Source organism: Pinus tabuliformis, chromosome 9 (genome assembly GCF_031772625.1).
Source record: "Pinus tabuliformis cultivar Carrire ecotype Pingquan chromosome 9, CPIR1, whole genome shotgun sequence".
Classification (NCBI taxonomy): domain Eukaryota; kingdom Viridiplantae; phylum Streptophyta; class Pinopsida; order Pinales; family Pinaceae; genus Pinus; species Pinus tabuliformis.
In genome coordinates, this window is record NC_142307.1 from 885,610,301 (window position 1) to 885,635,648 (window position 25,348).

Sequence of the window (25,348 nt, forward strand, 5' to 3'; positions counted from 1 at the left end):
CCAAGTACATCAAGGAAATGCTCAAGAAATTCAAAATGGAAGATTGTAAACCCATCCTTACTACGATGGTAACAGGTTGAAAATTGAGCATAGAAAATACATCTAAGGATGTGGATCAGAGGTTGTATAGATCTATGATTGGTAGTCTTCTATATGTAACAGCCTCCCGGCCAGATGTTATGCAAGCAGTTGGAAAAGTAGCAACATTCCAAGCAGCACCAAAAGAATCACATATTATTGCCATCAAAAGAATTCTTCGATATCTAAAGGGCACAAAAAAGTATGGCTTGTGGTATCCCAAGGAAAACAATCTCCTTATTCAAGCCTTTATAGATGCAGATAGGGCAGGAAGCATTGATGATCGTAAGAGTACTAGTGGAGCAGCATTCTATCTAGGTGGTTGTCTCGTATCATGGTTGAGAAAAAAACAAACCTCAATCTCGTTATCCACAGCAGAAGTAGAATATATCATGATAACAGCTTGTTGTACTCAAGTTCTCTGGATGAAGAAAACTTTTCAAGATCTTTAGGTCAAGTTTGATGATCCTATTCCCATATTTTGTGATAACACCAATGCCATCAGTATCTCCAAGAATCCTGTGATGCATTCCAAAATGAAGCACATTCCGATTAAATATCATTTCGTTAGAGAGCAGGTCACCAAAAATAATATCAAGCTTGAATATGTTGGTACAAAAGAAAAAATTGTTGATATCTTCACTAAACCTTTACCTCATGAAGCATTTGAATATCTTTTCCAGAAGCTTGGGATTCTCCTAAGTTCTTATTAGATTTCCTTATTCAGAAAATAAAGGGGGAGTGTAAGTGTGTACAGGTCCACAGGATGGTTGTGTGTCAGGGGTAGTTACCCTATGCCATTAATGTCAAAGAGGGAGAGTAGGCAGTAGGAAGAGATGCCTTGATCGCAGGGGGAGTACTTGTGTTGCCATCAATGCCAAAGGGGGATATTGTTGATCTAAAGATGGTCTGAGGTTGTCATTGATGTCAACCCAAGCAGCACCAGGGGCAAACCTGATCTTGCAAAGGAATTTTGACTTGAAAACTTACTCTATTTTTAGTCAAGGATCTTCTAGATGGATTCTACTTGTCGAGATGTTTCCATTGATATATGGCAAGCCAAGTAATTCTTCACGGTTTGAGAGATATTCATGTTTGAAGTTAGTAACCCCAGTTAGTCGACTAAAACCCTATGGGGTTGTGGCATGGCACTCATAATTGGTTTTTGTCATTGAATAGTCAATAATTAATAGTTTTTTAAGCTCCTAAAATCCCTCCAACATTCTCTATAGAAGCTCCTCTCAACTCTATAAAAAGAAATCTCATATATCCTCCAAATTAAGTGATTGTCGCATTTTTGTTATAACTTCATTTTTGCAAAGTATTAGATTCTGAAATGAAAATCAATTTGATTCACAATCCTGATGAACATCTTGACCAAATTTCAGATCCTGGTTCACTATATTTTCAGATATATGATCTGTGAAAGTTATGGTTTTTGCGGGCTCCCGAATTTCATCTCAAAGAAGTGATATTGTGAAAATCGTCATAACTCTCTCTCTGAGAAGAGGATTGGAATTTTGTAAAAAGTGGAGGATAGTGCACAAAATTTAGTTTTTTTGTATCAATTTTCAGAATCGAAGGAGGAAACACTGACACGTGGCATGCCATACAAGTTTTCTCTGCTGAACTAGTCCATAATTAGGTCATTGTGAGATATTGGGCATAACTTTTCCTTGAAGAGTCCAAATCGGGTTAGACCAGTGGCATTGGAAAGAAGACTCAGAGGCATACTATAGGACCAAAGATCACATATTGGGGATCTGAAATCACAGAGATACATTATATTAAATATCGTGCTCCTGGAGGGTGAGAAAAAACTAGATCATGTGCTGTCAAGGGGTGCAAAGGACCAGACTTTCTAGGGCATCAAAGAACAAGGTGCAGTAGAGGTAAGATACATGTAAGTATCTTTTGTATATGCATGTTCATTTCTTAATTGCATTAGGTTCTTTGTATTCTAATTTTTTGTTTTTGTTTAGCACTGACATATGCTCTGCAGGATGAGGTAAGTTTTGCTATTATCATGTCATGGGTATTTCCTTGAAGACTTTTTGTAGGCATTATATATTCATCAAGAGAAGATTCAATGCATAATATAATGTTCTAAAGAGTGAGAAAGGGTAGCATGAAAAGAGCAACAATCAAGGTGCAGAACAGCAGCAAGAAGTTCACCATATGAAGTCTTCAAGTGGGGAAATACTGCATACAATCATTGTAAAAGTATCACTGTACAGAGGCGTTGTAAAAGAATCATTGTAAAAGTTGTAGAAGTATCTATCTGCCAAGAGTTGAAGAGGCAGTGTTGGGAGGTCTAGGATCATCATTAGGTGGTTGTGTCATAGTTGGGGTTATGGTCTAGTGTGTCTTCTTCTTCTAAATCATTCTATATCATTGTAAAGTGGACCATTTTCCCTAGTACAAGAGTCCATTCTTCTTTTATTCTTCTACAAGGTGGTAGGGTGGTTCTAGGCTGGTGCATGAAGTCACCAACGGGTTCAAGCCTGTGAAAAATTTAGGGTAGTAGGGTGGTGCTAGGGTGAGTTGTAGCTCATTTGGTGTTGGGGCATCCGTTCAGTTGACTACTAAAGAATCTTGGGCATTGGAGTGTCCATTTAGTGGGAGTTGGAGAATAATGCTTTTCTAGAATTCTAGGAAGTTGTTTCTTTCATTTCAGTTGGGGTTGAAGATTAAAGAATTTATTAGAAAAGTGTTTGGTGGTTTTTAACCCGGAGGGGGTTTTCCACCTAAAATCTTTGCGCCTCCTGGGTTCTTTTATTTATTGTTATTACTGCATAAACATTAATAATAATTGAATATTAACTAATGCTCTGAAAAGATTTAAAAGTGCTAATTGCTAAGGAATACTGATTCACCCCACCCAGTATTTTCCAACAATTCAAACACTTTGAGAGAATGGGCTGCACGCAAAGTTTAGAAAATGATCATTTTACTAGAAGCAGATTCAATATTTGGGACATGTAGTATATGAGGAATGATTTGTTGTGGATCTGAAAAATATTGGAGCTATTACAGGCAGTACCTAAAGATGTAGCTGATATCATGTCTTTTATGAGAATTACAAGTTATTATAAAAGATTTATAGAAGTATTTTCTATACCGTCATATCTAATTACTTCTTTACAAAAGAATGGGATAAAGTTTGAATAGAGTTAGAAGTGTCAAGATAGCTTTGAAAAGCTAAAGCAATTATTAACTACTATTCCAATCCTGAAACTACTTGACTCCAATGAATATTTTTTGGTATGAAAAAATGCCTGTAAGGAAGGTTTGGAGGGTGTCCTAATGCAAAAAGGTCATGTAATTTTCTATTAATTCAAGAAGTTAAAATATCATGAGAAGAACTATGCCACACATGAAATAGAACTAGCAGACATCATTCATGCTCTAAAAATGCTGAGACACTATCTCAGACGAATAAAGTTTTAGCTACAGAAATGATAATGTTAGTATCAAATACATATTTGACTAACCAAATATAAATGCTAGGCAAGAAAGATGGCTGGCATTCAGTGAATACGATTTTGAAATCATACACATTAAAGGAAAATAAAACAAAATTGTTGATGCCTTGAGAAGAAAATTGAATCAGATTTGCACCATTTCAACAACCAGTTGGTGGACAAATATGATAGAAAATATTAAATCAACAAAAAATTTGATGAAGAATACATGCAAATTCAAAGAAAAAAACATAAATCTAAATTTTTAGGAGAAGAGGATTTTATTGACCCGGTCTTGCCTTCAGAAGGTCCATCTTCGGATGATAAAGTCACCGGAGAGAACAAGAATGACACCGTTCAAATTCTCTTCGTAAGCACAGACTCCGACGAACATGGGGGCAGTCTACCCGTTCCTTTCCTACAGGAAGGAATTTTGTCAGAGTCGTATCCAGCCGTCTATTCGGTCCCACCTCCAAGCAACCTAGTTGTTTCCTTCGATTGGAATCTGCTAGGCAGACCCAGTTTACTGGCTAGTGTACCATTTCGAATCATTGCTCAAATATATAGAATGGTCATGGCTGGTACCATCATAGATGAAGGGGATTTTGTGAATATCCTTTCCTCAACTGCTTGGAAAGCGCTTGGTTTGCCATCGCTTTAGCCTGAAATGAGAAATCTAACAGGCTTTGACAAAGGAACCAGTTGACCATTAGGGATCCTTCCCAATGTGTCGATAACATTGAGAAGGAAAACCATTCACATGAACGTAATGGTAGTCCAAGGACCCCTGGATTATAATCTACTCCTTGGACGCGACTATATTTATTGCATGGGAGCCATTGTCTCCTCACTCTTTAGAGTAATGTGTTTTCCGCATGAAGGAAGAGTGGTCAAGCTCGTAGACCAGCTTTCATTCCCAGGTTCACACATAGAAAATAGTCAAATACCATCTTCGAATGGTCTTTTCAAACAAGGAATGTCTCATCAATCCCCAGTCCGTCCACCTGATGAGCGCGAGTGATTCGGAGGACATGACTGAAACCCAGGGGGCATGCACCCTGGCCTTTTTCGATAGGAAAACCATGGGTATAGGGTAGGTTTCCGCGAAGGATATATGATTGGTTTATGAGATTAGACTGGAATAAGATTCCTTCGTCAAAGTTATGTGAGTGGAGCCAATTGTGCCACTCAACTTTGTTTATTTCGGTAGACATTACCGAGGAAGTGTTTTGTTTGAAGTATGGATAGAGCAGTGTTTGGTAACCTGGAAAATTTTTCACTATACCCGGGGCATGCAAACCTTTTGGCGTACAAGCGAAGAGCGACCATTTATTTTTTTAAATTTGTAGGTCCTCTAACCCTTTAAACTCGTAGGATTGGTCGTTTCCTAACTTGCATAAAGAAAGGATGTGGGGCAAAGCTTTGAAAAAATGCCATTTTATATGAGACATCCTTATTATACGACTGGCTCGAGCAGTTTTAACGCGGAATTCAAGCACGTTAAAAAATAAACATAAGCAACGAGCAAACGTTCCCCCAGAGTTTAAGCTCATTAAAAAATGAACCAATTTCCGGTAAATAACCATCGTGAATGCATTATCATCAGCCTTTTAAGCCTTGGTTGTGTTCTCATCATCACCTCCACTCTATATTGGCCGATCATTCACCCCCATTCAGTTGTTTAACCTTTTTGAGGAACAACTGTGAAGATTGATCCTGTTAGCCATCCTTGTGACACTGCCGTGATTGGAAATTCCAAACCTTACCTGGAATTAGCTGCTACCCAAATTTATCACTCGTTCCTTGAAAAAAGAGTCTCCTTTAAGCTCTTTTCATCTGACTCGTAAAATATGAAAATATTGCCGAGAAATTGGCCTCTCTAGCTCGTTAAAGTGACCGGAAGTGCTATCCCTCCTCTAGATTTTAATTTTTTTTGACCTGAGGGATTATTACACAAAACGATCGAGCGCTTGTTTTGTTCGGCTCATTAAACTTACCGAAAATTCATCCCTTCTATATTATTTTATACTTTTTCAGACTGAAGGGATTATATGAAGAGAAAGGATTGTCGGAGTTTTCTTTACGTCCCTTTTCAGACTCTCTAAAATTAAAAAGGACCGAGTTATCTTTGTCATTAAACTCGTTAAAACCGAATAGCGAGAAACTTGTCCATACAGACAAGAACGAGTTTCACTATCGCTAGGCTCGTTAAAACATAGCGATGGGTTTTCCCAAAGGGAAAATTATAGAACAAGCATATGTTATCCTCCTCAAGCTTGAAAAAAATAAAGAGGTACTGGTTAGCAATGACTGGGGAAAAATTGGGAAGAAAACTTGAAGAAACTTTATTGGTAGCAAGTCGCTCTTGAAAATGACACTTTCACTCCGCATCCGAGTCGCGTTGGGTTGTTCCGTTCACTGGTCATATCACCATTGGTCCATCACACCATCCATATTTGGGGTTAACGCTACCAATCCATCATGTCAGTGTCCCCGATATGTTCAAGAGAAGTCGCTCAGAGAATTCACCTGTGTCTCATCCACTACAATACATTTACGCTCCATTCTTTCATGACCGCCACCCTGAACCTTATGTCATCAGATCGTTTTCACCTCCATTAAAATCATTTGCTCCGTTCCGTGTCATTGATGTGGGACTCACTAAGGCCCTCCTATGACGGATCGCTTCTTGTCGACATCAGCTCATTATCCAAGAAGTCGATCTAGGAACAACCCTTTCAGTACTTTGAAGCTTGCATTCCTCAATGGCAAGTTTCTCACTTCTGGCGACAGGTTTACATCAATGGCCTTCGACCGAAAGATTTTGCGTGGTGTTCGACGCCAAGTCCCTTATTCACACAACGTGAATTGTACTGTAGTACCTTGAGGGTCATCATCATTATTGGTGATTCCTCTCGTGCCTGTTAACAACTTACATCATTGGCTGGTAATCAGGCGATGTCTTTCCATGCTCGACTCCAGAACATCTCCCACATGGATCGAATTTTACTTTGAGTGAAGATCGAACGAGATTGAAGACCCTGGATCTATTTGTTAGATTTTAAGCTTATGTGGTAGTTTTTTGCAGTGGCATGATCCGGATTATCCACAGTTTGGTGCTCATTCTGTCGACGTTTCAAACCCCAAAGGGGGTCCATCATCAGGACTAAATTAGATAGAATATGAATGAAAGCTTATTGGGAGAAGAGTATTCGGACCTGGGAATAAATAAACCTAGATCCCTAATTTTTATAAAGAAGCTGACATTTATATATATGATTTCTTATTTATTTTATTTTTATTTATTATTTTATTTTTATATAATAGTTCTATAAAATTTTTATTAATTAATATATTTATTCCCTCGATCTAGTTTCATCCATCCAGGCTGCAATATATATTTAAGAAAATAAAGACATCAAATGTACATCATTACTGCACAGATAATCATCCAATCCAAGGGATCATGGCTCTATCAGAATCATCGGTCTGCACTCAGACAATTGTCTGTCTTATGTACATGAAAATGAATTTATAAAGCTGAGCATGGGAATGCTCGCCTCAGCTAGATCATGAAAATGTTATGAAGATAATGTATGGTATTCTATCTTATTACAGGTCGTCTTCCAGCTTGAAAAAACTTCGGATCCTCATGATAAAGCATTTCACCCGACATCAAAAGATTAACGACCTCATGCTTTAGGGGGAAAATGCTATAGACATTTTTGGGCACTACAACCCCAATCATAAATGTCCATAAAACAAGGGCTCCTAAGTCCCTAAAAGTGTTGTTCCAACCCCTAAAAGAACAAGGTCAACTGATTACAGCATCTCCCAGAAGTTCTCCATGAAAAACTACTCATAACTGGTCAAAACTGGACCATCTCACCTGCTCCATGGTCAAAGTGCGCTGCATCCCACCTAAATGCACATGGGAGGTGCGATGCATACTGAAAATCCCTTCTATGGGGTGCGATGGGCGAGAGTGGACAAATGGAAGGGTCAATTTGTGAGGTGGAGGATCATGGAATCTTCCAGAAACTTCTCCTGTGACACTTGCCTCTCTGTATTCGCCCAGGGATGAGTAATAGATCATCAATATCCAAGTGGAATCAAGAACTATCAGAGAGAGGACACAAATCAAATCTCATAAGCTGACTCACCCCCCTTGCAAACATCTATATATGGATCCCTCATCCCAGAGATCCGGAGGCTGGAATTTTGTATCTTGTAAGGAAGTGCTGCTGGTTTCTTAGTGTAAAATCATAATGTTGGGTGATCTAAGCTTTTCATGAGGTAAAGAAGGGCTTTCTTGCTGAGATGATGACACTGGGTCAGAGCAATTGGTTGTAATACTCTTTGCTATTCTTGATTATTAATAAAGCTATTCGAGTTTTCCTCCACATTCTTGTATGATTGATGATATATGAATTTGTGTGGTCAATATATATCTGGTCCTATATTGTTTATGATAGTAGATCTCTATTCTTGGATAGTGTTATGCTGCTTTGATTCTACAGGTACTCTTTGAAGCAGGGTAAACGAGGAAGCAAGTGGCAAAGATCTATCAGAAGGGAGAGGAATCAAGCAAGGAACCAAGCGCAAGCCAGAGGTTGGTCTCCTTCTTTCCCCTCTTATCTACCTCTCATAAAGGAAAATGAAAGTGGTTTTAGTTTGTTTGTTTCTAAGGTAGCTACCATCCTTAGTGGGACTAGCAGCTCTGCATAGACACTAGATTTCCCCATAACAAAATGGCAACTCTGCTGGGGAGCGAATAGATTGTTTGTGTGTCTATATTTGTTTGCTTTATAAACTTATAGACGGAGCCTGAAGTCAAGCCAGCTAGCCTTCGAACTGCATTTTCTATGCAAGTACAAAGTAGATCAATGCTGCCTTAGTCTATCTTTGAGTTTTGTTTATGAACTGAACAATCGATTTACAAGCTCTCTAATTGCCCTTGTGGTGGCTCTAGTAACCTCCTTAGATCTACCCCTGTGATTTATTTACTGATTACCACTTGCTCGGCCAAAATCCATGCACTGTGCTGCAAACTGTGATCAAGAACTAGATCAAAAGTCTCGCACTGTACCATCACAGCCTCCCTTCAAGGACATCAGTATGCATCGCACTTCCCATGTGCTGTAGGTGGGATGCATACTGGAATCCCTGTGTAACAGGTGCGCTAATCAGAAAGGGCTAATTTTGCCTTTAGACTTTGGTTTTTTCACTCTTTTCAACTATATTCAGGAGTTTTGCTGTCTATAGTCAGTATACCTCTGTTGGAAACCCCTTCTTTGCCATTATTCCACCTCTATTGTGCAAAGAACTCTAAATGTTTTTAGTATTGTGATCCATTTTCAGTTCTCTTTTACAAAGAAGTAGCATAATTGAACTTTCGTTTCTTGATTTGGAAGTGTCACAGTGTCGTTTTCAGTCATAGAAGAGAATCTGATTGTTCTTGATAGTCGATTACACTATTACTCTTGTATTTGATTTGAATTAATAGTTTTTCAAGTGTCGAAAGCAAGTTTTCAATTCCAAATAGCAAAGTGTCATCATTGTCTTCATTTTGTCTTGAAAAGAAACTTGTTAGTAATGTCGCTTTGAAAATAATTCAGATTTGCGCTTAGCTTTCTTTTTATCATTCACACATTAAGAAGGTTGAAAGAAAATACATGAATGTTCATTTGCATTTAGACTATTTGTTGGTTTTATTTAGGACAGTTCATATAGTGTGTGCTCTCTGCTCTCTTTCCTTAGTAGCTAGGATTTTCATTGCAAAAAGAAGATTAAACTATTGTTTATCATCTTAGATTGAATTTTAGGAAATTGTATATCTACATCACGCGGTGAACCTGAAAGGAAAATTTCTTAAGAAAGATCAACTATAAAATAAATTTAATGAATCTAAAAATGCCTTGGAACCTAATGCACAACATTTAGAAGTCTAGGCTAGAGACGTATTCCGGCGTTGTAAAGCCTGGTAACTGTTGTTCATTGTTGGTTGGGTGATTCCTCCACTTTGAGATGATAAGTGCTAGTACGGACTTGTGCTCCCACGTACCATCGAGTATATATTGGGAGACCATAATAGGCTTTATCCTTTATCCATAGGAAGCCATGTCTGCCGCCCTATCGATTGTAATGCAATGAACACAACATTCGGGAAGATTGAGTGTCGTACCGTAAAAAGTATTCTGCAGTTTTGCAATTGGTTTGGTAATCCGTCTGTCTAGATTTCTAGAGTAGTCTCTTTCGTTCCTTTTTAGAATCCTTAAAGGAAAAGGTCCATCTGAGCACTTATCACTTCAAGCTCATTAAAAATCAAAGGCGACTAGAGTCGTCTTTTGTTTTTTCTCAACTCTTAAAAATTGAAAAACAAGTTGTGTCAAAGCATCTGAAATTTATTTTAATCTGAATAAACATCACCTTTCCTACATTGGTCTTAGGTTGAGAAAAATGGAGTCCACCTCCAAGGATTTCCCCTTGGAGGAATTCCTAGTCCTTTCTCCTCTTGGGGAGATGTTGGTGCACCCCATATGGCCACATTGTCGCTTCCCGGATTGACAATCTGCTTGCCCGTATGGCTCTTCTCGACCTCTGTCGTTCAGAACAACGTGATTCCTGAACATTCAAATCAACAACTAAACGATACCAGAGCTACCCCCCAACCTTCTACTTTGTCCAATTCTCCCTCTCCTCCTTCCTCTTCGCTTGATGAAGCTAGTAAAGCCAAAAATCAAGTAACCGAGAAGAAGAAGGAGAAGAAGAGAAGAAGAAGAAGAAAGAGAAGAAGAAGAAGGAGCCAAAGGCGAAAAGGGGCAACCATGCATCGTCTAGCGAAAATCCACACACTGCACCATCCAGGCCTAAATCACCATGTGTCATTTGCAAAGGAGACCACTATCATCGAGATTGTCCTTGCATCCCTCGGATCTTAAGGGACTGGTCTCCTCGTTTGCACAATCCGGTGTCATCAACCTCTGATGATCATGTTGAAGATACACCGTCAACTAGTGAAAGTGAAGTCCCTGGACAAAAAGGAAAATGTAAGTTTCCTTGTAAACTGTGTGAAGGCGATCACGCCGTCCACCATTGTTCCTTCTTAGACGAGGCTAAAAGAGTTTTGGACGACCACCCGGTTTCAACGTTACGGCTTCCTCCTGGATATAAGAAACTCTTACCGAGTCCGTCACTAGTTGAAAATCTGGCTAACATGCCATTGTGGTCAGCTGAAGCGTCTATCATTGAAGACGAACCCTCTGAATCCACACCAGATGAAAGTCAAAAGGTCGAGGCGGCAGTTGACCCGGTCTTGCCTTCAGAAGGTCCATCTTCGGATGATACAGTCATCGGAGAGAACAAGAATGACACTGTTCAAATTCTCTTCGTAAGCACAGACTCTGACGAACATGGGGGCAGTCTACCTATTCCTTTACCGCAGGAAGGAAGTTTGTCAGAGTCGTATCCGGCCGTCTATTCAGTCCCACCTCCAAGCAACCTAGTTGTTTCCTTCGATTGAAATCTGCTATGCAGACCCTGTTTACCGAAAGTGTACCATTTCGAATCATTTCTCAAATATATAGAATGGTCATGGTCGGTACCATCATAGATGAAGGGGCTTCTATGAGTATCCTTTCCTCAACTATTTGGAAAGTGCTTGGTTTGCCATCGCTTTTGCCTGAAATGAGAAATCTAACAGGCTTTGACAAAGGAACCAGTCGACTGTTAGGGATCCTTCCCAATGTGCCGATAACATTGAGAAGGAAAACCGTTCACATGAACATAATGGTAGTCCAAGGACCCCTGGATTATAATCTACTCCTTGGACGCGACTATATTTATTGCATGGGAGCCATTGTCTCCTCACTCTTTAAAGTAATGTGTTTTCCACATGAAGGAAGAGTGGTCAAGCTCGTAGACCAGCTTTCATTCCCCGGTTCACACATAGAAAATAGTCAAATACCATCCTTGAATGGTCTTTTCACACAAGGAATGTCTCATCAATCCCCAGTACGTACACCTGATGAGCGCGAGTGATTCAGAGGACATGACTGAAACCTAGGGGGCATGCACCCTGGCCTGTTTTGACAGGAAAACCTTGGGTATAGGGTAGGTTTTCGCGAAGGATATATGACTGGTTTATGAGATTAGACTGGAATAAGATTCCTTCGTCAAATTTATGTGAGTGGAGCCAGTTGCACCACTCACCTTTGTTTATTTTCATAGACATCGCCGAGGAAGTGTTTTGTCTGAAGTATGGATAGAACAGTCTTCGGTAACCCGGAAATTTTTTCGCTATACCTGGGGCAATGCAAACCTTTTGGTGTGCAAGCGAAGAGTGACCATTTATTTTTTTAAATTTGTAGGTCCTCTAACCCATTAGACTCGTAGGATTTGTCGTTTCCTAACTTGCATAAAGAAAGGATGCGGGGAAAAGCTTTGAAAAAATGCCATTTTATATGAGACATCCTTATTATACGACCGGATCGAGTAGTTTTAACGCGGAATTCAAGCTCGTTAAAAAATAAACATAAGTAATGAGCAAACGTTCCCACAGAGTTTAAGCTCATTAAAAATGAACCAATTTCTGGTAAATAACCATCGTGAATGCATTATCATCAGCCTTTCAAGCCTTGGTCGTGTTCTCATCATCACCTCCACTCTATATTGGCCGATCATTCACCTCCATTTGACTGTTTACCCTTTTTGAGGAACAACTGTGAAGAGTGATCCTATTAGCCATCCTTGTGACACTGTTGTGATTGGAAAATTCCAAACCTTACCTGGAATTAGCTGCTACCCAAATTTATCACTCGTTCCTCGAAAAACGAGTCTCCTTTAATCTCTTTTCATCTAACTCGTAAAATATGAAAATATTGCCAAGAAACTGGCCTCTCTAGCTCGTTAAAGTAACCAGAAGTGCTATCCGTCCTTTAGATTTTAATCTTTTTGGACCTGAGGGATTATTACACAAAAAGATTGAGCGCTTGTTTTGTTCGGCTCGTTAAAATTACCGAAAATTCATCCCTTCTGTATTATTTTATACTTTTTCAGACTTAAGGGATTATATGACGAAAAAGGATTGTCGGATTTTTCTTTACGTCCCTTTTCAGACTCTCTAAAATTGAAAAGGACTGAGTTATCTTTGTCGTTAAACTCGTTAAAACCGAATAGCGACAAACTTGTCCATACAGACAAGAACGAGTTTCACTATCGCTAGGCTCGTTAAAACATAGTGATGGGTTTGCCTGAAGGGAAAATTATAGAACAAGCATATGTTATCCTCCTCAAGCTTGACAAAAATAAAGAGGTACTGGTCAGCAATGACTGGGGGAAAAATTCGGAAGAAAACTTGAAGAAACTTTATTGGTAGCAAGTCGCTCTTGAACATGACACTTTCACTTAGCATCCGAGTCGGGTTGGGTTGTTCCGTTCACTAGTCATATCACCATTGGTTCATCACACCATCCATATATGGGGTTAATGCTACCAATCCATCATGTCAGTGTCACCGATATGTTCAAGAGAAGTCACTCAGAGAATTCACCTGTGTCTCATCCACTGCAATACATTTACACTCCATTCGTTCATGACCGCCACCTTGAACCTTATGTCATCAGATCGTTTTCACCTCCATTAAAATCATTTGCTCCATTCTGTGTCATTGATGTGGGATTCACTAGGGCCCTCCTATGATGGATCGCTTCTTGTCGACATCAACTCATTATCCAAGAAGTCGATCTAGGAACAACCCTTTCAGTACTTTGAAGCTTGCATGCCTCAATGGCAAGTTTCTCACTTCCGGTGATAGGTTTACATCAATGGCCTTCAACCGAAAGATTTTGCGTGGTGTTCGACGCCAAGTCCCTTATTCACACCACGTGAATTGTACTGTAGTACCTTGAGGGTCATCATCATTATCGGTGATTCCTCTCGTGCCGGTTAACAACTTATATCATTGGCTGGTAATTAGGCGATGTCTTTCCATGTTCAACTCCAGAACATCTCTCACATGGATCGACTTGTACTTTGAGTGAAGATCGAATGAGATTGATGACCCCGGATCTAGTTTCATCCATTCGGGCTGCGATATATATTCAGGAAAATAACGACATCAAATGTACATCATTACTGCACAGATAATCATCCAATGCAAGGGATGATGGCTCTACCAGAATCATCAGTCTGCACTTAGACGATTTTCTGTCTTATGTACATGAAAATGAATTTATAAAGCTGAGCATGGGAATGCCCGCCTCAGCTAGATCATGAAAATGTTATGAAGATAATGTATGGTATTGTATCTTATTACAGGTCGACTTCCAGCTTGAAAAAACTTCGGATCCTCATGATAAAGAAATTCACCCGACATCAAAATATTAATGACCTCATGCTTTAGGGGGCAATTGTTATAGACATTTTTGGGCACTGCAACCCCAATCATAAATGTCCATAAACCAAGGGCTCCTAAGTCCCTAAAAGTGTTGTTCCAACCCCTAAAAGAACAAGGTCAACTGATTACAGCATCTCCCATAAGTTCTCCATGAAAAACTACTCAGAACTGGTCAAAACTGGACCATCTCACCTGCTCCATGGTCAAAGTGCACTGCATCCCACCTAAATGCACACGGGAGGTGCGATGCATACTGAAAAGCCATTCTATGGGGTGTGATGGGCGAGAGTGGACAAATGGCAGGGTCAATCTGTGAGGTGGAGGATCATGGAATCTTCCAGAAACTTCTCCTGTGACATTTGCCTCTCTGCATTCGCCCAGGGATGAGTAAGAGATCATCAATCTCCAAGTGGAATCAAGAACTATCAGAGAGAGGACACTAATCAAATCTCAGAAGCTAACTCACCCCCCTTGCAAACATATATATATGGATCCCTCATCCCAGAGATCCGGAGGCTGGAATTTTGTATCTTGTAAGGAAGTGCTGCTGGTTCCTTGGTGTAACATCATAGTGTTGGGTGATCTAAGCTTTTCATGAGGTGAAGAAGGGCTTTCTTGCTGAGAGGATGATGCTGGGTCAGAACAATTGGTTGTAATCCTCTTTGCTATTCTTGATTTTTAATAAAGCTATTTGAGTTTTCCTCCACATTCTTGTATGATTGATGATATATGCATTTGTGTGGTCAATATATATATGGTCCTATATTGTTTATGGTAGTAGATCTTTGTTCTTGGATAGTGTTATGCTGCTTTGATTCTACAGGTACTCTTTGAAGTAGGGTAAACGAGGAAGCAAGTGGTAAAGATCTATCAGAAGGGAGAGGAATCAAGCAAGGAACCAAGTGCAAGATAGAGGTTGGTCTCCTTCTTTCCCCTCTTATCTACCTCTCATAAAGGAAAACGAAAGTGGTTTTAGTTTGTTTGTTTCTAAGGTAGCTACCAGCCTTAGTGGGACTAGCAGCTCTGCATAGACACTAGATTTCCTGATAACAAAACGGCGACTCCACTGGGGAGTGAATAGATTGTCTATGTGTCTATATTTGTTTGCTTTATAAACTTACAGATGGAGCCTGAAGTTAAGCCAGCTAGCCTTCGAACTGCATTTGCTATGCAAGTGCAAAGTAGATCAATGCTGCTTCAGTCTATCTCCTGGTTTTGTTTATGAACTGAACAAGTGATTTAGAAGCTCTCTAATATCCCTTGTGGTGGCTCTAGTAACCTCCTTAGATCTACCCCTGTGATTTATTTACTGATTACCACCTGCTCGGCCAAATCCCTAAACTGTGCTGCAAACTGTGATCAAGAACTGGATCAAAAGTCTCGCACTGTACCATCGCACACTCCCTTCAAGGATATCAGTATGCATCGCACTTCCCGTGTGTTGTAGGTGGAATGCATACTAGAATCCCTATGTAACAGGTGCGCTGATCAAAAAGGGCTAATTTTACCTTCAGACTTTGGTTTTTTCACTCTTTTCAGCTCTATTAAGGAGTTTTGATGTCTGTAGTCAGTATACCTCTGTTGGAAACCCCTTCCTTGCCATTATTTCGCCTCTATTGTGCAAAGAAATCTAAATGTTTTTAGTATTGTGATCCATTTTCAGTTCTCTTTTACAAAGAAGTAGCGTAATTGAACTGTCGTTTCTTGATTTGGAAGTGTCGCAAGTTTCGTTTTCAGTCATAGAAGAGAATCTGATTGTTCTTGATAGTTGATTACACTGTTACTCTTGTATTTGATTTGAATTAATAGTCTTTCAAGTGTCGAAAGCATGTTTTCAATTCCAAATAACAAAGTGTCGTCATTGTCTTCATTTTGTCTTGAAAAGAAACTTGTTAGTAATGTCGCTTTGGAAATAATTCAGATTTGCGCTTAGCTTTCTTTTTATCATTCACACATTAAGAAGGTTGAAAACAAATACATGCATGTGCATTTGCATTTAGAATGTTTGTTGGTTTGATTTAGGATAGTGCATATAGTGTGTGCTCTCTGCTCTATGTTGAAAGAATATTATCTCTCTTTCCTTAGTAGCTAGGATTTTAATTACAAAAAGAAGATTAAATGATTGTTTATCATCTTAGATTGCATTTTAGGAAACTGTATATCTACCTCACGCGGTGAACCTGAAAGGAAAATTTCTTAAGCAAGATCAACTGTAAAATAAATTTAATGAATCTAAAAACGCTTTGGAACCTAATGCACAGCATTTAGAAGTCTAGGCTAGAGACGTATTTCGGCGTCGTAAAGCCTGGTAACTATTGTTCATTGCTGGTTGGGTGATTCCTCCACTTTGAGACGATAAGTGCCAGTATGGACTTGTGCTCCCACGTACGGTCGAGTATATATTGGGAGACCACAATAGGCTTTATCCTTTATCCATAGGAAGCCATGTCTGCCGCTCTATTGATCGCAATGCACTGAACACAGCATTCGGGAAAATTGACTGTTGTACCGTAAAAAGTATTCTACAGTTTTGCGACTGGTTTGGTAATCCCTCTGTCTAGATTTCCAGAGTAGTCTCTTTCGTCCCTTTTCAGACTCCTTAAAGGAAAAGTTCCATCTGAGCACTTGTCACTTCAAGCTCTTTAAAAATCAAAGGTGACTAGAGTCATCTTTTTTTTTTCTCGACTCTTAAAAATTGAAAAAACAAGTTGTGTCAAAGCGTCTAAAATTTATTTTAATCTGAATAAAAATCACCTTTCCTACATTGGTCTTAGGTTGAGAAAAATGGAGTCCACCAACCAAGGATTTCCCCTTGGAGGAAATCCTAGTCCTTTCTCCTCTTTGGGAGATGTTGGTGCACCCCATATGGCCACATTGTCGCTTCCCGGATTGACAATCGGCTTGCCCGTATGGCTCTTCTCGACCTCTGTCATTCAGAATACCGTGATTCCTGAACAATCAAATCAGCAATTAAACGATACCAGAGCTACCCCCTAACCTTCTACTTCGTCCAATTCTCCCTCTCCTCCTTCCTCTTCACTTGATGAAGCTGGTAAAGCCAAAAATCAAGTAACCGAGAAGAAGAAGGAGAAGAAGAAGAAAGAGAAGAAGAAGAAGGAGCCAAAGGCAAAAAGGGGCAACCAGGAATCGTCTAGCGAAAATCCACACACTACACCATCCAGGCCTAAATCGCCATGTGTCATTTGCAAAGGAGACCACTATCATCAAGATTGTCCTTGCATCCCTCGGATCGTGGAGATTGTCTCCTCGTTTTCACAATCCGGTGTCATCAACCTCTAACGATCATGTTGAAGATACACCGTCAACTAGTGAAAGTGAAGTCCCTGGATAAAAAGGAAAATGTAAATTTCCTTGTAAACTGTGTGAAGGCAATCACGCTGTCCACCGTTTTCCCTTCTTAGATGAGGCTAAAAGAGTTTTGGATGACCACTCGGTTTCACCGTTACGGCTTCCTCCTGGATATAAGAAACTCTTACCGAGTCCGTCACTAGTTGAAAATCCGGCTGACACGCCATTGTGGTCGGTTGAAGCGTCTATCATTGAGGACGAACCCTCTAAATCCACACTAGAAGAAAGTCAAAAGGTCGAGGCGGCAGTTGACCCGATCTTGCCTTCAGAAGGTCCATCTTCGGATGATACAGCCACCGGAGAGAACAAGAACGACACCGTTCAAATTCTCTTCATAAGCACAGACTCCGACGAACATGGGGGCAGTCTATCCATTTCTTTACCGCAGGAACTAAGTTTTTCAGAGTCGTATCCGGCCATCTATTCAGTCCCACCTCCAAGCAACCTAGTTGTTTCCTTCGATTGGAATCTGCTAGGCAGACCCCGTTTACTGGCTAGTGTACCATTTCAAATCATTGCTCAAATATATAGAATGGTCATGGTCGGTACCATCATAGATGAAGGGGCTTCTATGAGTATCCTTTCCTCAACTGCTTGGAAAGCGCTTGGCTCGCCATCGCTTTTGCCTAAAATGAGAAATCTAACAGGCTTTAACAAAGGAACCAGTCGACCATAGGGATCCTTCCCAATGTGCTGATAACATTGAGAAGGAAAACCATTCACATGAACGTAATGGTAGTCCAAGGACCCATGGATTATAATCTACTCCTTGGACGCGACTATATTTATTGCATGGGAGCCATTGTCTCCTCACTCTTTAGAGTAATGTGTTTTCCGCATGAAGGAAGAGTGGTCAAGCTCATAGACCAGCCTTCATTCCCCAGTTCACACATAGAAAATAGTTAAATACCATCCTTGAATGGTCTTTTCACAAAAGGAATGTCTCATCGATCCCTAGTCCATCCACCTGATGGGCACGAGTGATTCAGAGGACATGACTGAAACCCAGGGGGCATGGACCCTGGCCTGTTTCGACATGAAAACCTTGGGTATAGGGTAGGTTTCCGCGAAGGATATATGACTGGTTTATGAGATTAGACTGGAATAAGATTCCTTCATCAAAGTTATGTGAGTGGAGCCATTTGCGCCACTCACCTTTGTTTATTTCGGTAGACATCACCGAGGAAGTGTTTTGTCTGAAGTATGGATAGAACAGTCTTTGGTAACCCAAAAAATTTTTCGCTATACTCGGGGCCATGCAAACCTTTTGGCGTGCAAGCGAAGAGCAACCACTTATTTTTTTAAATTTGTAGGTGCTATAACCCTTTAAACTCGTAGGATTGGTCGTTTCCTAACTTGCATAAAGAAAGGATGCGGGGCAAAGCTTTGAAAAAATGCCATTTTATATGAGACATCCTTATTATACGACTGGATCGAGCAGTTTTAACGCGGAATTCAAGCTCGTTAAAAAATAAACATAAGCAATGAGCAAACGCTCCCCCAGAGTTTAAGCTCATTAAAAAATGAACCAATTTTTGGTAAATAACCATCGTGAATGCATTATCATTAGCCTTTTAAGCCTTGGTCATGTTCTCATCATCACCTCCACTCTATATTGGCCGATCATTCACCTCCATTCGATTGTTTACCCTTTTTGAGGAACAACTGCGAAGAGTGATCCTGTTAGCCATCCTTGTGACACTGCCGTGATTGGAAACTTCCAAATGTTACCTGGAATTAGCTGCTACCCAAATTTATCACTCGTTCCTTGAAAAAAGAGTCTCCTTTAAGCTATTTTCATCTGACTCGTAAAATATGAAAAGATTGCCAAGCAATTGGCCTCTCTAGCTCGTTAAAGTGACCGGAAGTGCTATCCCTCCTTTAGATTTTAATCTTTTTGGACTTGAGGGATTATTACACAAAAGGATTGAGCGCTTGTTTTGTTCGGCTCGTTAAAATTACCGAAAATTCATCCCTTCTGTATTATTTTATACTTTTTCAGACTTAAGGGATTATATGACGAAAAAGGATTGTCGTAGTTTTCTTTACGTCCCTTTTCAGACTCTCTAAAATTGAAAAGGACTGAGGTATCTTTGTCGTTAAACTCGTTAAAACCGAATAGCGACAAACTTGTCCATACAAACAAGAACGAGTTTCACTATCGCTAGGCTCGTTAAAATATAGTGATGGGTTTGCCCGAAGGGCAAATTATAGAAAAAGCATATGTTATCCTCCTCAAGCTTGACAAAAATAAAGAGGTACTGGTTAGCAATGACTGGGGAAAAATTGGGAAGAAAACTTGAAGAAACTTTATTGGTAGTAAGTCGCTCTTGAACATGACACTTTCACTCAGCATCCGAGTCGGGTTGGGTTGTTCCGTTCACTAGTCATATCACCATTGGTCCATCACACCATCCATATTTGGGGTTAACGCTACCAATCCATCATGTCTGTGTCCCCAATATGTTCAAGAGAAGTTTCTCAGAGAATTCACCTGTGTCTCATCCACTGCAATACATTTACGCTCCATTCTTTCATGACCGCTACCCTAAACCTTATGTCATCAGATCGTTTTCACCTCCATTAAAATCATTTGCTCCGTTTCGTGTCATTGATGTGGGATTCACTAAGGCCCTCCTATGATGGATCAATTCTTGTCGACATCAGCTCATTATCCAAGAAGTCGATCTAGGAACAACCCTTTCAGTACTTTGAAGCTTGCATGCCTCAATGGCAAGTTTCTCACTTCCGGCGACAGGTTTACATCAATTGCGTTCGACCGAAAGATTTTGCGTGGTGTTCGACGCCAATTCCCTTATTCACACCACGTGAATTGTACTGTAGTACCTTGAGGGTCATCATCATTATCGGTGATTCCTCTCGTGCCTGTTAACAACTTACATCATTGGCTGGTAATCAGGTGATGTCTTTCCATGTTTGACTCTAGAACATCTCTCACATGGATCGACTTATACTTTGAGTGAAGATCGAATGAGATTGAAGACCCCAGATCTAGTTTCATCCATCCGGGCTACGATATATATTTAGGAAAATAAAGACATCAAATGTACATCATTACTGCATAGATAATCATCCAATCCAAAGGATGATGGCTCTACCAAAATCATCAGTCTGCACTTAGATGATTGTCTGTCTTATGTACATGAAAATGAGTTTATAAAGTTAAGCATGGGAATTCCCGCCTCAGCTAGATCATGAAAAAGTTATGAAGATAATGTATGGTATTCTATCTTATTACAGGTCGCCTTCCAGCTTGAAAAAACTTCGGATCCTCATGATAAAGCATTTCACCCGACATCAAAAGATTAATGACCTCATGCTTTAGGGGGCAACTGTTATAGACATTTTTGGGAAATGCAACCCCAATCATAAATGTCCATAAACCAAGGGCTCCTAAGTCCATAAAAGTGTTGTTCCAACCCCTAAAAGAACAAGGTCAACTGATTACAACATCTCCCATAAGTTCTCCATGAAAAACTACTCAGAACTGGTCAAAACTAGACCATCTCACCTGCTCCATGGTCAAAGTGCTCTGCATCCCACCTAAATGCACATGGGAGGTGCGATGCATACTGAAAAGCCCTTCTATGGGGTGTGATGGGTGAGAGTGGACAAATGGCAAGGTCAATTGGTGAGGTGGAGGATCATGGAATCTTCCAGAAACTTCTCTTGTGACACTCGGCTCTCTGCATTCGCCCAGGGATGAGTAAGAGATCATCAATCTCCAAGTGGAATCGAGAACTATCAGAGAGAGGACGCTAATCAAATCTTAGAAGCTAACTCACCCCCCTTGCAAACATCTATATATGGATCCCTTATTCCAGAGATCCGGAGGCTGGAATTTTGTATCTTGTAAGGAAGTGTTGTTGGTTTCTTTGTGTAACATCATAGTGTTGGGTGATCTAAGCTTTTCATGAGGTGAAGAAGGGCTTTATTGCTGAGAGGATGACGCTGGGTCAAGACAATTGGTTGTAATCCTCTTTGCTATTCTTAATTATTAATAAAGCTATTCGACTTTTCCTCCACATTCTTGTATGATTAATGATATATAAATTTGTGTGGTCAATATATATCTGGTCCTATATTTTTTATGATAGTAGATCTCTGTTCTTGCATAGTGTTATTCTGCTTTGATTCTACAGGTACTCTTTGAAGCAGGGTAAACGAGGAAGGAAGTGGCGAAGATCTATCAGAAGGAGAGGAATCAAGCAAGGAACCAAGCGCAAGATAGAGGTTGGTCTCCTTCTTTCCCCTCTTATCTACCTCTCATAAAGGAAAACGAAAGTGGTTTTAGTTTGTTTGTTTCTAAGGTAGCTACCAACCTTAGTGGGACTAGCAGCTCTGCATAGACACTAGATTTCCCCATAACAAAATGGCAACTCTGCTGGGGAGTGAATAGATTGTTTGTGTGTCTATATTTGTTTGCTTTATAAACTTATAGACGGAGCCTGAAGTCAAGCCAGGTAGCCTTCAAACTGCATTTGCTATGCAAGTGCAAAGTAGATCAATGTTGCTTCATTCTATGTCCGGGTTTTGTTTATGAACTGAACAATCAATTTACAAGCTCTCTAATTGCACTTGTGGTGGCTCTAGTAACCTCCTTAGATCTACCCCTATGATTTATTTACTGATTACCACTTGCTCGGCCAAAATCCCCGAACTGTGCTGCAAACTGTGATCAAGAACTGGATCAAAAGTCTCGCACTGTACGATCACACCCTCCCTTCAAGGATATTAGTATGCATCGCACTTCTCGTGTGCTGTAGGTGGGATGCATACTGGAATCCCTGTGTAACAGGTGCACTGATCAGAAAGGGCTAATTTTTCCTTCAGACTTTGGCTTTTTCACTCTTTTCAGCTCTATTCAGGAGTTTTGCTATCTATAGTTAGTATACCTCTGTTGGAAACCCCTTCCTTGCCATTATTCCGCCTCTATTGTGCAAAGAACTTTAATTTTTTTATGTATTGTGATTCATTTTCAGTTCTCTTTTACAAAGAAGTAGCGTAGTTGAACTGTGCATTTGCATTTATACTGTTTGTTGGTTTGATTTAGGACAATGCATATAGTGTGTGCTCTCTGCTCTATGTTGAAAGAATACTGTCTCTCTTTCCTTAGTAGCTAGGATTTTCATTGCAAGAAGAAGATTAAACGATTGTTTATCATCTTAGATTGCATTTTAGGAAATTGTATGTCTACATCACGCGGTGAACCTGAAAGGAAAATTTCTTAAGCAAGATCAACTATAAAATAAATTTAATGAATCTAAAAATGCTTTGGAACCTAACGCACAACATTTAGAAGTCTAGGATAGAGACGAATTCCGGCGTCGTAAAGCTTGGTAACTATTGTTCATTGTTGGTTGGGTGATTCCTCCACTTTGAGATGATAAGTGCCAGTATAGACTTGTGCTCCCACATACCGTTGAGTATATATTGGGAGACCACAATAGGCTTTATCCTTTATCCATAGGAAGCCGTGTCTGCCGCCCTGTCGATCGCAATGCACTATACACAACATTCGGGAAGATTGACTGCCGTACCATAAAAAGTATTCTGCAGTTTTGCGATTGGTTTGGTAATCCCTCTGTCTAGATTTCCAGAGTAGTCTCTTTCATTCCTTTTCAGACTCCTTAAAGGAAAAGGTCCATCTGAGCACTTGTCACTTCAAGCTCATTAAAAATCATAGGCGACTAGAGTCATCTTTTGTTTTTTCTCGACTCTTAAAAATTGAAAAAACAAGTTGTGTCAAAGCGTCTAAAATTTATTTTAATCTGAATAAACATCACCTTTCCTACGTTGGTCTTAGGTTGAGAAAAATGGAGTCCACCAACCAAGGATTTCCCCTTGGAGGAAATCCTAGTCCTTTCTCCTCTTGGGGAGATGTTGGTGCACCCCATATGGCCACATTGTCGCTTCCCGGATTGACAATCGGCTTGCCCATATGGCTCTTCTCGACCCCTGTCGTTCAAGACACCGTGATTCCTAAACAATGAAATCAACAACTAAACGATACCAGAGCTACCCCCCAACCTTCTACTTCATCAAATTCTCCCTTTCCTCCTTCCTCTTCGCTTGATGAAGTTGGTAAAGCCAAAAATCAAGTAACCGAGAAGAAGAAGGAGAAGAAGAAGAAAGAGAAGAAGAAGAAGGAGCCAAAGGTGAAAAGGGGCAACTAGGCAGCGTCTAGCGAAAATCCACACACTGCACCGTTCAGGCCTAAATCGCCATGTGTCATTTGCAAAGGAGACCACTATCATTGAGATTGTCCTTTTATCCCTCAGATCTTAAGGGATGGTCTCCTCGTTTGCACAATCCAGTGTCATCAACCTCTGACGATCATGTTGAAGATACACCGTCAACTAGTGAAAGTGAAGTCCCTGGACAAAAAGGAAAATGTAAATTTCCTTGTAAACTGTGTGAAGGCGATCACACCGTCCACCGTTGTCCCTTCTTAGACAAGGATAAAAGAGTTTTGGACGACCACCCGGTTTCACCGTTACGACTTCCTCCTGGATATAAGAAACTCTTACCGAGTCCGTCACTAGTTGAAAATCCGGCTGACACGCCATTGTGGTCGGTTGGAGCGTCTATCATTGAAGATGAACCCTCTGAATCCACACCAGATGAAAGTCAAAAGTTCGAGGCGGTAGTTGACCCGGTGTTGCCTTCAGAAGGTCCATATTCGGATTATACAGTCATCGGAGAGAACAAGAACGACACCGTTCAAATTCTCTTTGTAAGCACAGACTCTGACGAACATGGGGGCAGTCTACCCATTCCTTTACCGCAGGAAGGAAGTTTGTCAGAGTCGTATCCAACCGTCTATTCGGTCCCACCTCCAAGAAACCTAGTTGTTTCCTTCGATTGGAATCTGCTACGCAGACCCCGTTTACCGGCTAGTGTACCATTTCAAATCATTGCTCAAATATATAGAATGGTCATGGTCGGTACCATCATAGATGAAGGGGCTTCTGTGAGTATCCTTTCCTCAACTGCTTGGAAAGCGCTTGGTTCACCATCGCTTTTGCTTGAAATGAGAAATCTAATAAGCTTTGACAAAGGAACCAGTCGACCGTTAGGGATCCTTCCCAATGTGCCGATAACATTGAGAAGGAAAACCGTTCACATGAACGTATTGGTAGTTCAAGGACCCCTATATTATAATCTACTCCTTGGACGCGACTATATTTATTGCATGGGAGCCATTGTCTCCTCACTCTTTAGAGTAATGTGTTTTCCGCATGAAGGAAGAGTGGTCAAGCTCGTAGACCAGCTTTCGTTCCCCAGTTCACACATAGAAAATAGTCAAATACCATACTTGAATGGTTTTTTCACACAAGGAATGTCTCATCAATCCCCAGTCCGTCCACCTGATGAGTGTGAGTGATCCTGAGGACATGACTAAAGCCTAGGGGGCATGCACCCTAGCCTGTTTCGACAGGAAAACCTTGGGTATAGGGTAGGTTTCCGTGAAGGATATATGACTGGTTTATGAGATTAGACTGGAATAATATTCCTTCGTCAAAGTTATGTGAGTGGAGCCAGTTGCGCCACTCACCTTTGTTTATTTCGGTAGACATCATCGAGGAAGTGTTTTGTCTGAAGTATGGATAGAACAGTCTTTGGTAACCCGAAATTTTTTTCGCTATACCCGGGGGCATGCAAACCTTTTGGCGTGCAAACGAAGAGCGACCATTTATTTTTTTAAATTTGTAGGTCGTCTAACCCTTTAAACTTGTAGGATTTGTCATTTCCTAACTTTCATAAAGAAAGGATGCGGGGCAAAGCTTTGAAAAAATGCCATTTTATATGAGACATCCTTATTATACGATTGGATCGAGCAGTTTTAACGCGGAATTCAAGCTCGTTAAAAAATAAACATAAGCAATAGCAAACGTTCCCCTGAGTTTAAGCTCATTAAAAAATGAACCAATTTCTGGTAAATAACCATCGTGAATGCATTATCATCAGCCTTTTAAGCCTTGGTCATGTTCTCATCATCACCTCCACTCTATATTGG